General features: G+C 43.6%; 1 non-coding gene across 1 annotated transcript; it reads left to right on the top strand.

Annotated features, from left to right (window-relative positions):
- Positions 1 to 9,216: 9,216 nt before the first annotated feature.
- trnan-guu (transfer RNA asparagine (anticodon GUU)) lies at positions 9,217 to 9,290 on the top strand. The gene has a single exon. It is a non-coding gene; the product is annotated as a tRNA-Asn (tRNA).
- The last annotated feature ends 1,667 nt before the right edge of the window (positions 9,291 to 10,957 follow it).

Raw genomic sequence — 10,957 nt, forward strand, 5'->3', positions numbered from 1 at the left:
GGAAATAAAGGAGAATATCAAATTAAAAACCAATGCGTATAAGGTGGCCAAGGTTAGTGGGAAAATAGAAGATTGGGAAAATTTTAAACGACAGCAAAGAATGACTAAGAAAGCAATAAAGAAAGGAAAGATAGATTACGAAGGTAAGCTTGTGCAAAGCATAAAAACGGATAGTTAAAGCTTTTACCGATATATAAAACGGAAAAGAGTCACTAAAGTAAATGTTGGTCCCTTAGAAGATGAAAAGGGGGATTTCATAATGGGAAATATGGAAATGGCTGAGATATTACACAATTATTTTGCTTCGGTCTTCACAATGGAAGACACAGAAACCATGCCAGAAATTGCTGGTCACAGGATTGTGGGAAGGGAGGACCTTGAAACAATCACTATCACTAGGGGGTTAGTGCTGGACAGGCTAATGGGACTCAAGGTAGACAAGTCCCCTGGTCCTGATGAAACGCCAGGGTATTAAAAGAGATGGCGGAAGTTATAGCAGATGCATTCGTTATAATCTACCAAAATTCTCTGGACTCTGGGGAGGTACCAGCGGATTGGAAAGCAGCTAATGTAACGCCTTTGTTTAAAAAAGGGGGCAGACAAAAGGCAGGTAACTATAGGCTGGTTAGTTTAACATCTGTAGTAGGGAAAATGCTTGAAACTATCATGAAGGAAGAAACAGCGGGACATCTAGGTAGGAATAGTGCAATCAAGCAGACGCAGCATGGATTCATGAAGGGAAAATCATGTTTAACTAATTTACTGGAATTCTTTGAGGATATAACGAGCATGGTGGATAGAGGTATACCGATGGATGTGGTGTATTTAGATTTTCAAAAGGCATTCGATAAGGTATTACACAAAAGGTTACTGCAGAAGATAAAGGTACGCGAAGTCAGTGGAAATGTATAAGCATGGATAGAGAATTGGCTGGCTAACAGAAAGCAGAGAGTCGGGATAAATGGGCCCTTTTCGGGTTGGAAATCGGTGGTTAGTGGTGTGCCATAGGGATCGGTGCTGGGACCACAACTGTTTACAATATACATTGATGACCTAGGAAGAGGGGACAGAGTGTAGTGCAACAAAATTTGCAGATGACACAAAGATTAGTGGGAAAGCAGGTTGTGTAGAGGACACAGAGAGGCTGCAAAGAGATTTAGATAGGTTAAATGAGTGGGCTAAGGTTTGGCAGATGGAATACAATGTCAGAAAGTGTGATGTCATCCACCTTGGGAAAAAAAACAGGAAAAAGGGAATATTATTTGAATGGGGAGAAATTGCAACATGCTGCGGTGCAGAGGGACCTGGGGGCCCTTGCTTGTGCATGAATCCCAAAAAGTTAGTTTGCAGGTGCAACAGGTAATCAGGAAGCCGAATGGAATGTTGGCCTTCATTGCGAGAGGCATGGAGTACAAAAGCAGGGAGGTCCTGCTGCAACTGTAGAGGGTATTGGTGAGGCCGCACCTGGAGTACTGCATGCAATTTTGGTCACCTTACTTCAGGAAGGATATACTAGCTTTGGAGGGGGTACAGAGACGATTCACTAGGCTGATTCCGGAGATGAGGGGGTTACCTTATGATGAAAGATTGAGTAGACTGGGTCTTTACTCGTTGGAGTTCAGAAGGATGAGCGGTGATCTTATAGAAACATTTAAAATAATGAAAGGGATAGACAAGATAAAGGCAGAGAGGTTGTTTCCACTGGTCGGGGAGACGAGAACTAGGGGGCACATCCTCAAAATACGGGGGAGCCAATTTAAAACCGAGTTGAGAAGGAATTCCTTCTTCCAGAGGGTTGTGAATCTGTGGAATTCTCTGCCCAAGGAAGCAGTTGAGGCTCGCGCATTGAATGTATTCAAGTCACAGATTGATAGATTTTGAACCAATAAGAGAATTAAGGGTTATGAGGAGCGGGCGGATAAGTGGAGCTGATTCCACGGCCAGATCAACCATGATCTTGTTGAATGGCGGAGCAGGCTCGAGGGGCTAGATGGCCGACTCCTGTTCCTAATTTTTATGTTCTTATGTTTTTATGTACCACTATCCCTCAGTAACCATATTATCATTTCTTTAATTCTGCAAAAGAAAGTTATCGGTTCATTGAACATGATTAAATGAATTAATTTTTTCACATTAGCTGCATATTGACATTTATATAGGGCTATTAGTTTGAAAACTGTGTTGTAAATATTATCTCCCTGATCAAGAATCGAACCTGTGCTGCGGTGGTACAAGGGGTGGATTCAGTGAATCATTTGAATGTGATTTCAAGTGGTGTTTACTGTAGTGTATGTAGGTACCTTGAGTAATGACTCCACGAGGCAGGGTATGATACTTAAACTGTGTTGACCTGTAGTCATTTATTTGAAGCTCCTCGAGTGAGGACACCAAGCTGTGAGCTCCTTTATATACTGGGTTGCAGGTAACGTTTCAGTCTCAAGCAGCAGCATCCTCTGGTGTAAGTAAGGTGTGTAGAGTGTAAGAGAATATTCAGTGTTGCATAGCAGTGTTACAGACATCACACAGTAAACAGGCATGCATACACAACAGTTACAATCTTTTTCGGTGTGAATCAAGTGAACTGAAAATGACAATAATGTCATGAACTATAACGATGCAGCAGTAAAACGGTCTAACGGTCCCTGGTTGTCGAGTGGTAAGGATTCAATACTCTCAACGTTGTGTCCTGGATTCAATTCCCACCCTGGGAAGTTGTACTTTTAATTCAAAACCTTATGAAAAAAAGAGTTCATTTATTTTACAGATCTATATGCAAATCATGTATAAAAAATAAGAATCATTGACTTGAACATCATTAATTAATATATAATTTATTTTGTAAATCTTTCACCATTTATTTTGCCATGAGCATGTGAAGAACTTTTATCCCGATCTCATTGGGTTAAATTGTGGTACAAATGACGAACCGGGGGCTGGGTTAAGGAAAGGTTTACGTAGTGTAGCCGTTATCATGTTCACCTCCCACATGAAATGTCCCTGGTTTGAGCCTGGGCGCGTGCTTTATTTTAGAATATATTTGCTGTGAAATACATTGAACAAAAGTAGCCCCAGGTTCCGTGTCTTATGAGCAATGAACATTTTAAACCAATCTCCTAAAATACAGGGTGAGTAAAGTCAGATTTATGGATTGAGTCGGCACAACTCGAGCTTTCTGATCCAGAAGATTCGCGGGGTGCGTTAATTTGGGAGTTTGACGACTTTGAAAGGAACATTTTTGACTTGTGCAGCTTCGGTCAGAGAAATGTTTGTGAAAAGATTTTTTCACAGAAAGGGATTCAGAATTACACCTTCGGGCTTAACACTTCTCTCTGGGCAATAAGTTCAGCAGTGATTTCTGTAGTGTAGTGGTTATCATGTTTGTCTCACACACGAAACGGCCCCGGTTTGAGCTCGGGCCGAAACATCATTTTAGAATATATTTGCTGTGAAATAAATTGAAAAAAGTACCCCAGGTTCCTTGTCTTCTGAGCAATGAACATTTTAAACCAATTTCAAAAATTCAGAGTGTGTTAAGTCAGATAGGGTGTAAAATATCATCTATGATGAAAGCTCCTGAAATTATTACAGTTCAGTTATTGAAGTATTGACTGTAAGTCTGCAAAACAATCCGGGTGGGAATATTAGCCCAAAAATTCCGGTTGGAGGCTTCCTGCGGACAATTCCTTTCCGATCGGTGATGTTTTAATCACCCCACCTCCCACAGAGTTTAATTAATTGTATGTAATTATTTGAAAAAAGTTTGAATTAAAAAGTTACTTTCCAATCTCTGGCTCCCTCTGTGAATGCCTAACCACGAAACGAGCAGGATACACAGTAAATAACTTAATTCCAGACTTCATACTTTCTTTGCTGTTTCACAATAACCAGACCGATGCTCCAAAATCTGTCTCACCGTTTCCCCGGTGTCAGTCAGAGAAGCACATGGGACTGAATCAGTGACTTTGCTTTTTCGACCTGCCTTCTGAAGCGCCGAACGGTCCCACTCCGACAGTCAATGAGCAGTTGGGACGTTAGTGTATACAGGCTGCGGGTGGCCACCCCGAGCGCAGCAGAGGAGTTTCTGCATTAGTTCTGGGTGGGGACAGTATTTCCCCTTCTCTCTTCCTCTTGTCTGTATCCCTCTGCTTTGTTTTCTGTATTTATTCCCCGGCCTCATTTTATGTGTTTAAAAGGGAACAAAAGATGAAGTGTGCGACACTCTGGAACAATTTCTCTCACTCAAATATATCTATTTAGTGAAGTGAAATAAAGAGCAATTAAAGAATAAGGGAGAAGCCACTGTCGCTCTTTTGACAGGAGAATAAACTCGCCCATGACTGTTCATCCACAGCAAGTTTAAACATAATCTTCCTGCACGGGATCCTTTCACGTGGAAAGCAAACGTGATAACGGCTCCACTGCGGAAACCGCTCTGACCAGAAGTACAGCAGAGGGCAGCTGACCAGTGAATGCCTTCTGTGCTGATCGGGAATGTATTGGCTCACCTTAAACAACTTCTGTCCCTCACTGACAGCTGTCAATCCTTCTCCTCCGCTGCCCTTTACACAAACATGTCACTGATCCCCACCCACCACCCCACATCCCCATCGTGTTATCTTCCATGTTAGCACAGTGGGGCCGCGGAGACACCTACTCTCTCCCCGCGGTTAGTGAACTCAGTCAGTCTGTAAAATTAAAGGGGAACAAGTGTCCCGCAAAGGGCAGGAGAAGGAAGAGAGTCTGTAACCTGGGTTTAATTGTTTGTCAAAGGCTACCCGTCCTGTTGTGTATTTCCAGCAGTTTCCTACTTTCACAGGTGGAGATACCGGGGCTGGACCATGCTCCTAAAATACAATGAGGTCGGGATAAAAGTTCCTCACATACTCAGGGCAAATTAAATGATTGAAGTTCTACAATGGATTAATTAATGATGTTGAAATCAATGAATATTTTTTTCCACATGAGATGCATGTAACTCTTTCTTCTAAGGTTTTAATTTTGATGGAAATGCAATTTCCCTGGCCGGAAATCGACCCAGGGCCGCGGTGGTGAGAGCGCCGAATCCTAATCACTGGACCACCAGGGAACGCTGCATTGCTGCATCGCTGCATCGTAATGCTTGGTGTCATTATTGTCCTTTTCAATCCACTTGTTTCACACCGAAACACATCGTAACCTTGATCTGAATTTAACGTCACGTGATTCTTTGAAATCACCATTAAATGATTGGGTAAAACCACTCCTTCTGCCACCGAAAAACAGCTTCGATTCCAGGTCAGGGCGGTAACTTCTGTAACAGCTTTTTTCAATTCAAAACCTTATAAAATTGACGACATGCAGCTAATATGAAAAAAATAAGAATTCATTTAATCACCGTTAAATAAACGATAACCTTTTTCAGGATGAAATAAATAATCATATAGTTACTGAGGGACTGTCGTATCTTTAATGATTCATTTTCTCTTTACATGTGATGCATTTTTATCCCTATCTCATTTACATGCTGTATGAGAAATTGTAAGTGTTTATGACTCAGTTGTAAAACCATTGATTGTGTGTGTGTCTATTCTTGATAGGAGGAGCACTTGAGACCGACGTTCAAGTTCGATATATGCATCAATAGAATCAATTTTCACCAGTTCCTTTAAACCCAATAACACAATTTATTTTAATTGGACTGGATGGAGGAACATGATCCATATAACATTTTTTTATCGTTTTACTTGTGCTGAATGTTCATAAAAGTATTGGCGTGGGAACTCACTGGATAACAGCAAAGCTTGCAATGTTTGCGGAATATATTCGTGAAGCCAAAATGCACAATGACAACCCGGAACTGTGCGGCACCGAATCCTCGGGGAAAAGCATTAAAAGGCTTCGCCCGGAGATGGGTTTGGATTACCCACCTTTCAGTTACCAGCCGAATGCGCTAAACCATTGAAACACAGATACACACTGAAAGACATGCAAAACCAGGGTGTCAGTCAGTTAAAGCTTCAGATTGCTCCGACCGGGATGGAACTTATCCACTCTCAGTTGTACTTTTCCCAAATAAAGGGTGGGACATTCATTGTGGATGTGTGGAAGCAGTCTGGTCCCGCACACTGCAGACACTTCCATGTCACCACCAACCAGCTCTCCCACAACCGGTGTGATCTACCTTCCAGCCTTCCAGTGCCTTGTCTGTGACGAAGTATGTTTCAAATGTTTTGGAATAGTTGGTTCCATGGTGTAATGGTGAGCCCTCTTGAATTTAAATCTAGTGATTTGAGTTCAAATCTCAGTGAAACCTAAATTCTTGTTGTCCCAACTGCTGAAAATTTGGGACAAACAAGTGAAAGACACCTGGTGCTGGTGGGCAGTTTAGTTGCCTTTTTCATTGATGCTTGATCTACAAGTCTAGTTATCAAATTGTGTGCTCAATCGTCAGTTATCTGCTACAAATCAGCGGAGGACAAATCACTTTGTTGTCGAATGCTGCCTTTGCCTGCACAATGTGTGCTGAGATTATCTGTGCAATATGCATTCCGCAGGATGAATAAAAGCAATATTTTTTGAAATGCAGGCACTGCATGTTTTGCACTCGATAAAACGTTGCATTTTCTTTTCATTAATTTTACATTAATGCATTGCAATGCCAACGCACTTTTTACGTGGCAAGATCGATAATTAGCAGAGCAGAATGAAGAGATCACAAAGTTTCTGTTTAAAGAATGGACTCAGTCGAGAATATTTTGTGTATTTTATTTTTCTGAGACTATTTTCCCTGTGCTGGGGACACCCTGCGCAGATATGTGAAAAAGCTGGTTTTGTTAAAACTCCAGAGACCGCATGGCAGTTAGCTGGGACAAAAGAGCTGTCAGTCATCCATTGACAAATGAGCTGTCAGCCAGGAAGTGGGGCCACTGACAAAGTCACTCTAATTTGTAAAAGCACTTCTCACCTCCATCTGAGAAGGAGACACAGAACAATGAACCCACCAGCCTGGCCAGCCAAGGAGGAGCTGGGTCTTTCCCAACACAAAGGCTCAGACAGATGCCCAGACTAAGGGCCATCAGCCCAATGCATGGGTGGGATGGCCCATTACTGACGAAGTACCCGTGCTTAGAAACACAGGGGTTTTAAAGATTGGCGGGAAAGATAGGGGTAGCAAGACTCCCAGAAAGACAGGGTCCTTTCCACTTTATTTTTAGCTTGCAGCTTGGTGTGAAGCTTGGAGCTTGCAGCTTGCAGCTTGTGTCTGGAGAGAGCCCCCTCTCCCTCTCGCTCTCGCTCCACCGATCGATGTACCAGAGGAAGGGGCCGCAGTACTGCAGAAGAAGCCACCGAGACTGTCGACCAGGCAGTGACTTCCCACAGCTGAGCTGAGCAAGAAAACGGGCTGCGTATGGTGGTGAACATGGTCGCGAGTGTCCCAAGCCAGTAACCAGATATGCCAGGCCAGCGGGGTAAGGGCTCAGGGTTTTCTCAGAAGTGAAGCTTTTCAGGGCTATTCTGGGGAGGGTAATTCATTGGTAGGGATGGGGTTAGAATCCACCAGGGAATTACTGCGTGTTACTAGGTTCATTTCTGTACTGTATGTATGTTGTTTGTAACCGGGATTTTATTCTCCACAGAGACAGTGATTTCGTTTAGCAGTGCATGTTTTAGACAGTGTATGTTAGACCAAATAAATATACTACGATTTATCACTGAAGCATCCCTTTCCGTGACTCATTTAATTTACACTCTGAATAATAATTCCCGGATCTAGAACTTTCGTAAGGTGGGGGCGATTCAAACCGTCCGTCTGGCAATTGGGCGAGGATCACAAACACTTACAATATTTACGAAAGGATATACTTGCTTTGGAGGCAGTTCAGAGAAGGTTCACTGGGTTGACTCTGGAGATGAGCGGTCGACTTATGAGAAAAGGTTGAGTAGGTTGGGCCTCTACTCATTGGAATTCAGAAGAATGAGAGGTGATCTGATCGAAACGTATAAGGTAATGATGGAGCTTGATAATGTGGATGCAGAGAGGATGGTTCCACTGATAGGGAAGACTAGAACTAGGGGGCATAATCTCAGAATAAGGGGCCGCCCATTTAAATCTGTGATGAGGAGGAATTTCTTCTCTCAGAGGGTTGTAAATCTGTCAAACTCACTGCCTCAGAGAGCTGAGAAAGCCACGACATTAAATAAATTAAAGACAGAGATAGCTTCTTCACTGATAAGGGAATAAGGCTTATGGGCAACGGGCAGGGATGTGGACTTGAGTCCATGATCGGATCAGCCAGGATCATATTAAATGGTGGAGCAGGCTCGAGGGGCCGTATGGCCTACTCCTGCTCCTAGTTCTTAAGTTCTTATGTTCTGAATCCGACACACAAAAAAATGCTTTGATCATGGTTACACCTTATCTTCACGTTTGTCAAACAGTTGGTTCGTTGGTCTCGGGCTGTGATTTCCCTTTGGAGTTGTTCATTGAAATTTACGAGGGGTCCCAGAGGAGCCCTGATATTGCTCGCATATTTTGAAATTGCATCGAACTTTTGCAAAGAAGGACTTGCATATCTGCAGCGCCTTTCAGGAACTCATGTCGCCCCAAAGCGCTTTACAGCCATTGAGTTATGTTTGAAGTGTTGTAGTTTGGGGAAAGATGTGCCCAGATCACCAAACATGAACCTCAACTCTTTGCAAAGAGTTTGGTGCAAATAATAAGGCGTCTCAGGGACTTGGACTTTCTTTGAATAAGTTCTGCTTGTACCTGCATTCAAGCTTGAAACAGCAACTGGGCTTCCATCTCACGGGAGGTTTGGGGTTGATGTGCGTCGCTTTCAATCTTTGAAATTTCACCAAGCAAAGAAACGGTGAATCCAACTGTCCCTGTCAGCATTTAGTTCCCGTTGAATCACAGGTATATCCGCAGTCAGGAGCTGAAAAGAAATTCAAATCTAATACCTGCTTCGGGACAATCAGAATACTTCGTCACAGACAAGGCACCGGAAGGCTGGAAGGTAGATCACACCGGTTGTGGGAGAGCTGGTTGGCGGTGACATGGAAGTGTCTGCAGTGTGCGGGACCAGACTGCTTCCACACATCCACAATGAATGTCCCTCCATTTATTTGGGAAAAGTACAACTGAGAGTGGACAAGTTCCATCCCGGTCGGAGCAATCTGAAGCTTTAACTGACTGACACCCTGGTTTTGGATGTCTTGCACATCATCCTTCCATCAGTCTCTGTGGCGCAATGGGTTAGCGCGTTCGGCTGTTAATCGAAAGGTTGGTGGTTCGAGCCCACCCACGGACGAAGTGTTTAACTGTTTTTCCCCGAGTATTCGGTGCCGCACAGTCCCATGTTGTCATTGTGCGTTTTGGCTGCACGAATCTATTCCGCAAATGTTGCCAGCAGTGCTGTTATCCAATTAGTTCCCACTCCAATATTTTATGAGCATTCAGTTCAAGTAAAACGATAACAATGTTTTACATGGATCATGTTCCTCCATCCAGCCCATTAGAAATAAATTATGTTATTGGGTTTAAAGAAACTGGTGGAAATTGATTCTATTGATACATATATAGAACTGGAACTTCGGTCTCAAGTGCTCCTCCTATCAAGAATAGACACACACACAATCAATGGTTTTACAACTGAGTCATAAACACTTACAATTTTAAACCATTCTCATACAGCGTGTAAATGAGATAGGGATAAAACTTCATCACATGTAAAGAGAAAATGAATGATTGAGGATACCACTGTTCCTCAGTAATTATATTATTATTTATTTCATTCTGAAGAAGGTTATGGGCTAATTAACGGTAATTAAAATAATTCTTACTTTTGCACGTTGGCTGCATGTCGTCAATGTTATAAGGTTTTGAATTTAAAAATGGTGTTACAATGCTGGTTGAATACATGACCCCAAAGTCTTTTTGGGATCACAGGTTGAGTCTCTCTGGTGGTTTTCGCTCTCTTGTAGAGCGCCTGAGTTGGGGCTCCGGTTGTTGGGCGCTGGCCTGTGTGTCTGCTGTTTGCGGTGCCTCAGGCCTATCCGGACTGCCCACAGTGACTGGGCTCTCCTCCCTTTGGTTCCGATGTTCGGTCACCTGTGCTGGAGTGAACTCTATATCGTGTTCTTCCTCTGCTTCTTCTATGGGGTTGCTGAACCTCCTTTTTGTTTGATTGACGTGTTTGCGGCAGATTTGTCCATTGGTAAGTTTAACTACCAGAATCCTATTGCCCTCTTTGGCAATCACAGTGCCTGCGAGCCATTTAGGCCCTGCAGTGTCGTTGTGGACAACAACAGGGTCGTTTGCACCAATATATCGTGCCCTCGCATTCCTGTCATGGTAGTTATATTGTGATTGGCGCCTGCTCTCAACAATTTCTTTCATGGTAGGGTGTATAAGGGATAACAGGTATTGAGCGTCCACATCATTAGCAGCCCTTCGAGTGGAACCCCTGTGAGCGAGTGTGGTCGGGATCTATTGGCCAACAGGAGGCGTGATAAGTGGCTTTGTCGGGAACCCCCTTGGATTCTGAGCATCCCCTGTTTGATTATCTGCACTTTTCGTTCTGCCTGGCCTTTTGAGGCTGGCTTGAACGGTGCCTTTCTGACATGGTTAATTCCATTGCCTGCCATGAAGTCCTGGAATTCAGTGCTTGTGAAGCACGGGCCATTGTCGCTGACCAAGATGTCCGGTAGACCGTGGGCGGCGAACATTGCCCGTAGACTTTCTATCGTGGCAGAGGATGTGCTTGAATTAAAATGTCACACTCGATCCATTTGGAGTGGGCGTCTACTACAACCAAAAACATTTTTCCGATGAAAGGACCTGCGTAGTCATCATGGATGCGTGACCAAGGCTTGGCGGGCCATGGCCAGGGGCTAAGGGGGGCTTCCCTGGGTGCATTGCCCAGCTGGGCACACGTGTTGCACCTGCGAACACAAACTTCCAGATCTGCATCTATCC

Source organism: Pristiophorus japonicus, unplaced genomic scaffold (genome assembly GCF_044704955.1).
Source record: "Pristiophorus japonicus isolate sPriJap1 unplaced genomic scaffold, sPriJap1.hap1 HAP1_SCAFFOLD_52, whole genome shotgun sequence".
NCBI lineage: Eukaryota > Metazoa > Chordata > Chondrichthyes > Pristiophoridae > Pristiophorus > Pristiophorus japonicus.